The sequence below is a fragment of the Lygodium microphyllum genome, chromosome 9 (assembly GCF_053477565.2).
Source record: "Lygodium microphyllum isolate KBCC chromosome 9, Lygodium_microphyllum_v1.1.10, whole genome shotgun sequence".
NCBI classification, from domain to species: Eukaryota; Viridiplantae; Streptophyta; class Polypodiopsida; order Schizaeales; family Lygodiaceae; genus Lygodium; species Lygodium microphyllum.
The window spans coordinates 157,606,557-157,620,055 of NC_141143.1; positions in this window are offsets into that span (position 1 = coordinate 157,606,557).

A 13,499-nucleotide genomic window follows, 5' to 3' on the forward strand; every position below is an offset into this window, starting at 1 on the left:
AGTTTTGTATGAAGAGATGTGGGGGATATGTGAGATAAGTTTGAAATGTTGAGGATCTCATCCGCCCACCTTCTCTAGAACTCTCCTTATGACATCTTTACCCAATCTTTGACTTTGTCAATTGTAGTTAGCTACTAAATAGGGTTGGGATATGACTTATCCTTTGCAAGTGTTTCCTTAGTGGTCTGAGGTGCTATTATAGCACTTTCGGCACTAGAAACTTCAAATGTTCATGGTGATGTTGAGAGGCCTTAACTTTGAAGTTTGAGTTCAACTCTTTTTCTTCTCTGGTTGGCATTCTTTTTGCCAATGAGACTGATCCAGTATCATTATTATGGGACCTTTGATGCTTACAACCCAAATTAACTCTACACACAAGTGATAGCGTGCATAAAAATGGGAATGCTCTCTTCATCATTGATTATTTCCATTGCAAACATGCTTAAAGGTATTGATGACACACTTTCCTTGCATTATGCACTATTGCTAGCCTTGCATTATGGACAAACTAGGTAAATATATGTGATTCAGCATTTAGGGCAATGTTAGTCAACTTCACTTGCCTTTTCTTGCTATTATTTCTATGGATATCTTGAGGAAATATGTCCTGGTTTCTCATAATTCCAATAGGCAATAGAGTCTCAAATCAGGGGCATGCCACAGCCTCATCCCAACATCATGATTGGCACTTGGCGATAATCCATGAGGATAGGATCCATCATTGTTATAATAGGAAAAAGGGTTCGTGTGCTCATCATTCTCAATTGGTTCCTCAATTAAGTGAATGGGGGCATCGCCAGGTGGGTGTGTGACAATTGGCATGGGGGGTCTAGGGATACCTAAGGGATTTATTTTAGTTCGTTCCACAATTACTCGATGCTCTAGAGTTCATTGCATAGTTGCTCGATGCTCTAGAGGAGTTGGCAATGCCAAGTGGTAGTTGTCTCAAATAATTAATGCGTCGATTATACTATGGATAGGAAAAATTAGGTCTAGGGAGCCTACATGGGGTTCTATAGTACATGGCTTCATGGCCAAAACATCTGGAGTTTGTGCACATCCATGGTGGGCAAGAACACTCTGAGGGAAGGTGGCCACCAAAGTGCACACATTGCATGTTTTGGCGATATGGCCTTAAGATCTTAAGGGATTTTAACAACTGAGCAATTCTTGATGTTGCTTCCTAACATCATTAATCAAATATCGTGTCTCTTTGTTCTCTATATGGATTTTTCCTATATGGGTTTCTTGGTGGGATCCCATTGTTCATTTGTATCTATTGTGTTCTCGGTGGAGATCATCCACATGAATAGCATCGTCAAGGATATCATTAATGATGGAGTGGTTTAACTTAGAGTTCACCACTAAATTTTGATATATCCAGATGCCCTTGATGAAATCTTTTGTGATTGCCTTGGTTGTGGGTCTCTCTATAAGAGAATTCATTTAAACATAGTCTTGCATGCTCTCCCCTTCTAATTGTTCGATGTTCATCAGCTACACTATGAGGTTATCCCCATAGCCATCTTTGATAAATCACTTGATGAAAAAATCCTTGAGTGGTAGGAAATAGGCTTTCTTTGTGGCATCCAACCCCATAAACTAGGTTAGCCCCTTTTCTCCTAAAAGAAAAGTCTGAATGCTTGCACTTCCTTGCCATCATTGAGAAGATTGTTTGCCTCGTAGACTTGCTCTAATTGTTCTATGAAACTATAGGTGTCATCATCGGCTCAATATTTGTCCAAGTGATTTGCCACTAAGGAAGTTTTTTCTTGGTCTCTATTTCCCATTGTGCTATTAGAATAGACTGTGCAATAAGGGTTCCTACTTGCAGCATATCAATGTGTTCAAACATGCACCTTTGTGTAAGATCTGATAGGGAGTCTTGTGATAAGCCTCTAGCTCTAGCATTTTGCAAAAATCCTTTGGATGCTATCCATTTCATCTTGCATGGTTGTAGACCATTGCTTGATGTCATTGTTAATGCCAACCAACCGATTGATGGTGATTGTTCCCTATGCTTGCAGTTTCATTATTAGTGCGTATGATGTTAGTGTATGTGTGGGTGCTTAGGGTGTTTAACTAGGTGCATGCACATGTCTATGTGTGTAAACGTGGTGCAGTAAGGTACTATGTGTATGTGCCTATGTGCATCTACATGGTGTAGTGTGTGGAACCCTTGTCTTGTACTTCCCTTGATCCCCTCTTCCCAATAGGGTGGAGTTAGGATTACCTGAGATGAGGTGATCATCTTCCAGTGTGGTACACGTTGACTGCACCTTCCTCCCAATAGATTGGATGGTCAAGTATGTGAGAAGGTGAATCCTATGCTCACATGGCCAGATGTAGATGTATGTGTCACACACAAGTATGTCTGAAATATTGCACACAAAAGATGGAAGAGAATTTTTCCTAGATAAAAGAAGAGAAATTAAATGAAAAATCCTTTTATTCAAAACACAAAGATGCATATAGAGTGATTAATGCACCACACAAGGGGGGTGGAAGCACATGCATCAAACATTTAATCTAGTGCTTAATATTCTTAATTAAATCAAATGAAATTTGTTTATCACTATTTCCAATTTATTACTCATGAGTGGATCTTTAACATAGTGTACATGCCATGTTGCAGACTGACTTGTCACCTATCCCTCTTCCATTATTGCATTCTCACCCCATTAGGAGGAGAGAGAGTCACGTGTGGGGGTGTGGGAGGGCCCTATTCATAGCATGTATTCTTCACATATGGGGGTGTGGGAGTGCTCCAGTCACATCATGTAGTCTTCACCTATTCCAAGACATTCAATGCATGAGTTGTGGATTTAAAAACATATCTATTGAGTAGCCATGTTGCACTTTGGTGGTGGTGGCTTGCTTCCTCTTGATGGCTCTCTTATGATGATGGCAACTCCTCCTTCTTAGTGGTGGCTCTAGCCTTCTCGATCAACAAATCCCATATCCTCCCTTCCCAATGGTTGCTCCTATTTGACAATGGCATGTGACTATAGTACACTCGAGCATAAAAGAGAGGGTAAGGAAAATGAAGGTGGAGGGATGATGAGGGAGAGGACTTCGCTAATGCTTATGGGGAAGATGTGACAATGATGATGGTCACAACAGTGCTGGTGAACATAAGCAAGCTTGACATGATTTGCTATAGGATGATGGTGATGGTGCTAATGTGAGAAAGAGTGCAACATAACAAGAGGAAGAAGATAAAAATGAAGCAAAGAGGATTCACAAGAGTTATGGTGTGGATGGAATCCAAACACACACAGATGCAACAAAGGGGAAGGAAAAATATCATTCTCATTAGGGAGATTTGGACTCAAGTTTGGGCCTTGTAAGAAATTCCGCCTTAGTAAGAGAAAGGTAATTTAAAATCCATTAAAAATAACAAAAATTTTAGTTTAATTAAAAATTTCTCTTTTCTTTAAAATACATAAATTAGCATGAAGTTTTAAGTTGTCGATTATCATTAATTAAGAGTCGAAAGGTCTATACATGTAAAATAGACTAGTCAATGTGCTTGAAATTTGATGGCTCATGTCTAGATCAATTTGTAATAATAGTGCACTTCCTTTTCATCAATAGTTGAGCCAAAATACCATGCTAAGGCTCAAGCTATGTTTTGACATGTTATGTTTGTGACACATTCTCATTGAGGTATTCTCATTTCTTAGAAGCAACTTCAATAATACTGAGAAGCTTATGGGGATGGCTTTGACTCAATCAATATCACAGAGGGAGATGGAGGGGGCCTAATCCTCATCAAAGAGTACAAGAGAGATGTGTATCACCTCCACATCAAGCTTGTGTGTGTGTGTGTGTGTGTGTGTGTGTGTGTGTGTGTGTGTGTGTGTGTGTGTGTGTGTGTGTGTGTGTGTGTGTGTGTGTGTGTGTGTGTGTGTGTGTGTGTGTGTGTGTGTGTGTGTGTGTGTGTGTGTGTGTGTGTGTGTGTGTGTGTGTGTGTGTGTGTGTGTGTGTGTGTGTGTGTGTGTGTGTGTGTGTGTGTGTGTGTGTGTGTGTGTGTGTGTGTGTGTTAGAGAGGCATAGGTGAGATGTACATTATCTTCGCAACACTATTGATCATGAGTATGAATCCTTAATGAAGAAAAATAAACCTTATCTTGTCTATTATGATTCTAAAGAAATATTAGGATTTTATACTTTAATAGAAATCTTTAAGATATGTAGGATATGAAGTTGCAATAGAGCAGTATAAAGAAGAGGATACATGCAACGAAGCTTCTAAAAATCTTTTGATGCTCATTATTTCTATATCTCATTAAACAATTTCCCTTTGATTTATTAAAATTGACCATGGATTTTTTAGAATAGATATTTCCATTCAATTAAAAAACATTCACGCATATATATAAGATTGTTATTGAGTTTGTCAAAGTAAAAAAGTCATTTGAGACATAAATCTTATTTATGGGAGTTTTTCTTATACAAAAGGTTTAGTCGTATCAAACAAAGAGTGTCATATACTTAACTAGTTTAACCTTGGGTTTCAAAGTGATTTACGAACTTAAAATGAATTGAATTCTTTGATAACACAACATATACAATCATATCCCTTGGCTTCCAAATGAATATAATAGTATATCGATTCAATCACTTCGAGTGATGGAGAAACCATGTTATAAAGCTCATTCATGTTATCTAGCCATATGAGATGCAATGGAGTGGAGAATGCTAATAATCTAGAGGAATTATATTAGTGAACATAAAGAAAGCTTGCTCCACAGAGTCAATCCAAAATAAAGTAATGCAACACTTAAAGCGACAAGCAATGAGAGAACCATCACAAATCTAATGTAGTAATTAAACATCCTTAACATATTGTTTGGGAATGCAATATCTTACTTAAATCTCCCTTCTATTTATCAATTCCATATCCAATAAATGTATCATCATATACCATAAGTTCCAAAATCTCTTAATACAATTACTCGTGTTTATATTAGAATAAAAATTGATATCCTTGATATTGGAATCTAGCATCATTCTATGCCAAGCACTTATGGATGGCCATGATACTATACTTGATAGAAGAAATGGAATGGCCTCTCAAATTATTGAGATAATTTCCTCCATCTTAATAAGTTCCATCTACAAATACATATGGACAATCATATATCAATCATCCCTCCTTGCATTGTGTTGGCCTAAGGCCCCCCTTGCATTGTCCTTAGCATAGGGCCAACATAATCTGAGGGGACGAGGTCCTCAATAGTTTTAGGAACCCTGTGTGTTGTGTTGACTCAAGGCCAACACAACACAAGAGAGGCATCAAGGATAGTGCTTGGAAAGGCTTTACTGTGTTGTGTTGGTTACCATCTATACTTTCTTAACTCCTTTGTAATTTGATCTACTAATGTCCATTTTACTTGTTTTTGACACGATAAAAGAAATAACGAACATACCTAGGATACAAAGAAATAAGGAAGGTACTAAAGAGGAACAATACAATGAGAGGGGGGCCTTGGGCTAGCATAATGTTAGAAGGGGTCCTCGAGGCTATCGAAGGGTGGGGAGGCTAGGACCATACAACATGGGTGGGGTGGGGGGGGGGGGGGGGGTGGGAGGGGAGGAGAGTCTTGAGATTTTCAAGTCACTTCTCCTCACATTGTGTAAATACAATGTGAGAGGGGCCCCTAGGACCGCACAATGCATAGGGGAAGGGGGGCAAGCTCAAGATTTTCAAGTCACCCTTCCTCGCATTGTGCAAGTTCGATGCAATCATGGACCCATACAATGTGAGAGGGATACTCAAGATTTTTAAGTGCCCTCCTCACATCATGCAAATCTATGGATAATACAATGCAAGGGGGCATTCACAATTGTATTTGGAAAGGCCTTATCATGTTGTGCAAGTCATTACCACCTAGCTTGTTTATAGATTGGTCTCCTAGTGTTCATTTTGAGTAATTTTCAACACCCTATGGATTTTGGGCCATTCAATATATACTTGCACTTGGGGTTTAAAAATTCTTAAAATGGATAGCTAAAGACTATGATATAAGGAAATGGAAAAGATACTTAGGAGGATTGGCACAACACGAGGGCCCCCCCCCCATCCCTTGCATTGTGCTGGTCCTTATGGGTTGATATTTCGGGTGGAAATTTTGGCAAAATCAATGGTGCCATTGCATTTGGAATGGCCCAAAACCCTCGCCTAGGATGAAAACTTAAAATGGACATAGGGAGGCCAAATTATAAAGAAATAAAAAAGTCACGCGACAGGACCCAACACAACATGAGGGGGTTGGTGGAGATTTGGGAAAAATTGAGGTGCCTTAAGGAGAGGACTCCTTACGTTATGTGGGTCCTCCTATGTGCCTTTTTCATTTCTTCATATATTGGCTTCTCGATGTCTTCTTTGAGTGTTTAAACATGCCTTAAGAGAGGGACCCCTTATGTTGTGTGGATTCTCTCGAGTGTTTTTTTTTAATTTTCACATCTTGGCCTCCCAATGTTCATTTTGAGCATTTTTTGAGCCTAAACGAGGGTTTTGAGTTATTATTGATGCAATGGCACCATCGATTGCACCCCAATTTTCCACCAAGATGTCAACCTACCAATTTTGGTGGGAGGGTCCCCTCGTGTTGTGTGGGTCCTCTTGGGTGACTTTTCCATTTCTTCATATCTTGGCCTCCCCATGTCCATTTTGAGCATTTTTGGATCCTAGATGAGAGTTTTTGGGCCATTATAAATGCAATGGTACAATTGATTTTAACAAATTTTCCACCTAAAATGTCAATCTGAGACAACTGGGACAACATGAGGGAGGCCCTCACTAATTTTGGTGGGGGTCCCCCTCATGTTTGATCAGTCCTCCCATGTAACTTTTTCATTTCCTAATATCTTAGTCTTTTGATGTCTATTGTAAGCATTTTTTAATCCAAATGTAGGTTTGGGACATTATGGATGCAATAACACAATTGATTTTACATATTCTACACCCAAAATGTTGATATTGATACTATCAATTGATTTGTGTATCTAGAATGGCTCAAAAGCTCCATGGGATGCCAAAAAATGCTCAAATTGAACATTTCACTGTGAATTTATGAAGAACTGGGGTGGTGATGAGATCGACACAATGTGATAAGATATTTTCAAATACGATGGACTTCCTCCTTGAATTTTATTGGCTCTAGGCATTGTGTTGGTCCAGGTCACTCCCTCATAGAATCCAGCTTTGGTCATCTATATCTAAAACATATAGATTCCATTGAAATAGAAAACGAAGCAAAAGAAAACATTGAATAATAGGATGAGAAGAGTAAATCACATACAAAATATGGGGATGAGAGACACTTCATTTAATACTCTAGTGTTTCAAGAAAAATATAGAAATACTAAAATGGAGGGAGAGTATCTTGATGTAATATTCAATAATTTCAAGAAAATGATAGAAAGAATGAAAGTGTGTATGAGACTAATTAAAAAATCACTATCTAGTCTCGTAAATTGTTTCAGAGCCTTTCTTTCTGTGCCTCAATGATTTTTTCCCCATAAATACCTAAAAGTATTTCATATTGGAAATCTTTAAGAATGAGATAAGACATTCAAAAAATTGAAAATCCCATTTTTACCATAACAATAACTCTCTTCTTATTGGTTGAGAGGCTTTCTCTCTCTAAAACTAAAAGGTCCAAATGTGAGTTCAAATCTCTCCTAATGGCTAGAGAGTAGTGATTATGATGGCAAGGATGGTGAGGCTCATGTAGTAGGCTAGCATGATTGGTGACGAAGATGGTGCTATTGTAGATTATGTTGCAAGTTGTGATATTAATCGTGTCACAGATTGTGTGCAGCCCATTGTGCATGTCATGATGATGGCACCATTGCTCTAGGTCATGTTGTTGATGATAGTGATGATGATGACAGTGATGCTATTTATGTTGTAGCCCATGATGACCATGATGATGGTGATGTCTTGCTACGAAGTGTCTATCCATACTACAAGTTATGATGAAGATGTTGATGCCCTTGGTGTCATGATGATCATGATGAGGAAGGTGCAGATGATAGGCAACGACAATCTAGATGAGCAAGGCAACAATCAGCATGTTTTTGTGGAGCAAGGAATGATGGTGACGAAGATGATACTGATCATCACAAGAGTAGCAAGTGCAAGTGTTCGTGGAGCAGAGGATGATGATGATGATGATGATGGGGATGCTAAAGAGAGAGAGGTGGAAGAAAGCCATGCTTTCTAAAAGATATAATGTTACTTTTTCCTCCTTCTTTTATCTCCTTTTAAAAAAAGACAAAGAAAATAAAAAGGTTAAGTCCCCCCTTTCCCTGGTGATAGAATCCTCTTACTCTCCCCTTGTTCTCTCAAGCATGTGGCTATGATGACCCACTTATGCACATGAGTGTGACTTCTAGCACTTTGTACCATCATACATTCATCAAAATTGTGTTTTGCTCCCAAATCATACACTCCTTTCCAATGGTGCATCATTTTGTTGTCTCTATGACGGAAGTGAAAGAGAGAGAAAAAAAAGAAAATACATTAAATGTCCTAAGTATCTACTAAGGAATATTTAAGCATACTTTGTGAAACAACCAAAGGAAAAAAAAATAAGAACCTATCTCCTTGTGTACATTTCAGAGTTGATGCATGAGCACTACTCCTTGAAAGGGATGCATGAGATGCGGGAGAGAAGAGCATACACAATGTAGGTGTTGTCAACAATGTTATGACAACCTTATTGCACTTTCATATATATATATATGAATAAAGAATATGGGCGGTCACTGTACATGGGCACGCCCAAGGGCCTTTTACCCCAACAACCTCCCACTAAAAGGCCGATGGGCCAGGGAGTGAAAAAACAAAACAAAAGAAAAGAGACATGGTGAGGAATCATGACATCTCACCCAATGCCCAATCGGAAAGCGAGTTGTGCAATAAGTGGCGGGAACCTCCTCACAAGAAGAGTCAAGCATTCCTGAGTCCATGACATCCAGGAGATAAGCAATCCCATAGCTCTAGACAATAGAGCAATCCATTACTGCTTCCCATGAAGCAAGCAACACAACTCATAAGTGCATGGCTGTAAAGCATCTGAGTGGCACATAGCATCAGCACAGCACATAAAAGCCAATGGAGAGCATACAGACTCTCCAAAGTCAATCATCGAAAGAGGGCCAACATCCCGGACACAAGTCAAACGGGGTCTCAAGACAGTATGCAGCCTCAGCAAAGCAAAAGACTGACATATAGTTGTAGAATCACCCATAAAGCGCATTGAACATGCATCAAGAGGTATGAGTGGTGTCTGCATCTCATAAAAGACAGCATGACGGCTACGTAGAAACTCCTAGGCATCTAAATCCCAAAACCTGTGAGCCGTAAAGTCACCATCTCCATAACCGAGTATGCATATGCGTGACATAGTCTCATATGGCATACTGATAGATGCTTGGCAGCCAAACATCCTCAAGTGATCATAGGAGGGTCTCATGCCACTCCATGCCTCATGCGGAGTAATAACATCCAAAGAGAAACACGATGTCCGATTAACCAAGTAGACTACCATCATAAGGGCCTCAACCCAAAAGCCATAAGACAACCTAGCTGTGGTAAGCATAGAAGCAACCTTTGCCTGTAAAGTCAGGCACATGCCATGAGCAATCCCATAATACCGTGGGCATAAGAAATCAATGCCATATTGCTGACAAGAGATCCGTAAGCTGGGAGAGATAGCATGACTCTCATAATCCATCTACAAGCATCTAGGCCTACTACCAGCAAAATCCATAAACCTGTCAAGCATAGTAACAACATCCTCAATCCGTACCAAAGGATAAGCCTAAACACGGTGGATAGCATGATCCATGAAGGTCACAAAATACGATGCTCCACCAAGTGACTGGGAAGGCATAGGTCCATATACTACAACATGGACTAGATCTAGAGGAGCATGCCTCACACGATCTCCATAAGCCAAAGAGGCTCTGCACGGACCATGAGTACAATGAGGGAAAGTAGCATGGGGAAGAGCATGCAATAAGCCCATATCACATAAAGCATCCATCTCAGTGTGTCGTACATGGCCTAGGCGACAATGCCATAACAATGCATGTGGTATCTGTGTAACTGCAACCATAGAATCTCCCACATGAGAGACATGCACTACATAATCACTGCCATATCTAGCACCTCTGGCCAATACCAAGCAACCACAACAGATTTTCCATGAAGTATCCCCAAGAGAGACATAATATCTTGCACCATGCAACTGACTGACAAAGATCAGACTCTTACTGAGCATAGGTATATGCAAGACATCACGGAGCATAAGAGAAGACCCATTTGGCAAAGCCAAGTGTATATCCCCTGTACCAATAACATGACAATCCTGCTCAAGGCCCAAAGAAATACATCCGTCAACCTGCCTGTAAGAAGAGAACCAAGCTCTATGCGGAGTAACATGACAAAATGCCATGCTGTCTAAAAGCCAATCAAAGGTATAGGCCGTATCACTGAGCAAGTAATCTTCAGGGTAACACGATGCCATGAGTCTAGGCTCAGCTGCATCATCATGGGTAACTACATGCACCATACCACTATCAACAGCGGTCTCACCTACTGTATCACTGACTCTGCTCTCATGTCTAGTGCGGCGCAATCTTTTCTACTCTCTAATCCACTTGAAGCATTTACGCTTCACATGCCCTGTCTTTCCACAATGAAAGCAAACAGAACCTGTAAAACCTGTAGAAGAGGACAACTTCTCTGCAATAGCATGAGTAGGGCTGTCCAATACATTTAAGGAGCTCAAAGAATCAAGGGAACTCTCATCAAAGAGAACAGGCTCATCAAGAGGACTGTCTGCATGACTAGAAGAGATGGAAGTCGTCATAGCATACTGCAAAGGGGACTCATCCAAACCAGAAGGGGAGAACACAAATGCATCAACCACGGATGCAAAAGCTCCCACATGGACAAGCCTAGCAGACAAAATCATGACATATCCAACCATTGTAGCTCGCAGCCATAAAAGCATAAGCATGCCTCGGAGCCATAAATGCATAAGCATCCCCGAAACATAGGAGTATACATAACTTTGCAGTGTCTCATACCATGTATTGACATACATGTCCAGCCAAGAACGGCAAGTGGCAAATAAACCTGCAAGAATCAAGCTCCAATAAAAGCCCAAATATCTGTGTAAAAGCATCCAAGTAAGAGGCTTTGTAAAATACATAGCATCAGACCATGTGCATACATGGGTGGCCATAAAGATCAACTGCTCCTTGACATACACAGGCAATAGCAGCCCAAATAGCATAGATGCCATACAATAGAGAAGCAGGACGGCCATAACTATAAATCCCAAGCACTATCCAAGTCCACTGATCAGTAAGTATCCCGTATATCAAATGCAAATGAGCAATCACAGCTCAATAGGCAACTTCCAAAACAAGGGAGCAATTCACTGCTCAATACTTGTAAGTGCATCCAAGTAATAGCCAAGATCCATAATCAGAGCATCAAATCCCATATAGCATCCAAGGTTGTAATGGAAAAAGCCAAGTCGTAATGGAAAAATCCAAGTCAATGTCCAACTGCTCAAGGGAATACTCAAATGAATGTCGAGACGAGCTCGAACAACTGCCATCCATAGCCAAAGCATAAAGCATTCACCAAGTCATCATAACTCGTACTGGGTAGCCTAGGCATAAACCATGTCATAGATGAAATGCCAGCTGCAAAGAAGTGATAGTAAAACCCAAATCGAGCTCTAATCTCAGCTCAAAAGCATTTCAGAGCATAAACAAGACATGTGGCATAGTCCAAATACATCATGACATCATACTGAGTAGCTGGGAGCACCCCGTGACCAATAGGCATAACCCAACTATAGCATAAATAGCTTCAGCCCTGAAGTTTCTAGCAGCAAATAACAATCCAAATTTGAGTAAAATAATGGTCAAACCAAGCTCAAATCAAGCGCCAACTCATAGGCATACATTCCATACATGTAGGCACCAACCGGGCATAATCGAGCATCAAATGACTATGTAGCATGAGCATAAAATGTAATGACAAGGGGCTGCCCTATTTTGGGCTGCCTGTGGACTATGTAAAATAGTCAATGGCTGAGCAAGATCAGCTCCAAAGCCATCTCACATGATAGGCATACATTCCCACATCATTCGGGGAGCATTCGGGACTAATCGGGCGACCAATGTCAATGCCAATGTGGCCCAAACATAAAATGCTAATGTAGCACTGCTATAAATTGTCTGTGAGCAGTCCTGGACTGAAGTAATTCAGTCTACAAATCAATGCCAAGTCAAATGCCAAGTGCCAAGATCAAATGCCAAGTGCCGAGGGCTCTCATGAAGCCATTTTGAAGTGCCAAAGAGTGCCAACAAGGAGGGGAGCTGAAGGAATAGGATCACGAGCTGCTTTCAAGTGCCAAAAATTGGCGCAAACTGTAGGGAGGGGGCTAATCACGTTTTTGATGAAGGGAGGGCTCAAGGGAACCACAAGGGGGCTCAAGGAAGCCAATAGAAGCCTCCAAACCAAGCATCAACAAGCCAAGTTCAAGGGGGGAAGCTTCAAGCTTCAAAAGGGAAGCTCATCAATGGCTAGCCCAACCTGTAAACCTTGTTGTACCTATGTGGACTGAAATGAATGAGAGAGAACAAGATCTCATACCTCATGTAGATGTCGAGAAGAGCTCGCGAAGGAGTGGCTCTAATACCAGTTGAAAGGGATGCAGGAGACGCGTGAGAGAAGAGCACACACAATGTAGGTGTTGTCAACAAGGTTATGACAGCCTTATTGCACTTTCATATATATATGAATAAAGAATACCGGTGGTCACTGTACAGGGGCAGGCCCAAGGGCCTTTTACCCCAACACTCTTATTTTGTGACAAAACCCATGTGAGTGACTTCTTGATCGAGGTATCTTTGATTCCAAAAATGGAACCAATTTGTTGGCATCACATGTTCAAAATTTGGGACTTAGGACACACTCCTATTATTTCACGAGCGTCGACCACTAAAGTTGGTGGTTAGCTCTCACCTAGTCTCTCACACATCACAAATGCTATGATTCATTTGTGTGAGCAAGCATGGGTTTCCTCTAAACATTAAGGATGCATATTACTAACTCCATGATCCACAACACACTCCTATAGTTCTCAACCCTCTATTGCCTTCATCATGCATGAGGATAGCATGGATAAGGCACTTGAGAGTTCTTGAGAAGAATAAAGAGGCTTCACACACTTGTCCCACACTTACACTCTCACTCTCTTAGGTCTCAACCTCAACTTCTCACTCACCCACTCACACACACACACACACACACACACTCTCTCTCTCTCTCTCTCTCTCTCTCTCTCTCTCTCTCTCTCTCTCTCTCTCTCTCTCTCTCTCTCTCTCAATGAAAAAAGCAAGATGACAAGAATAGAGATTAACACACACATGAATAGGCTTTTTCTTCTTTCATC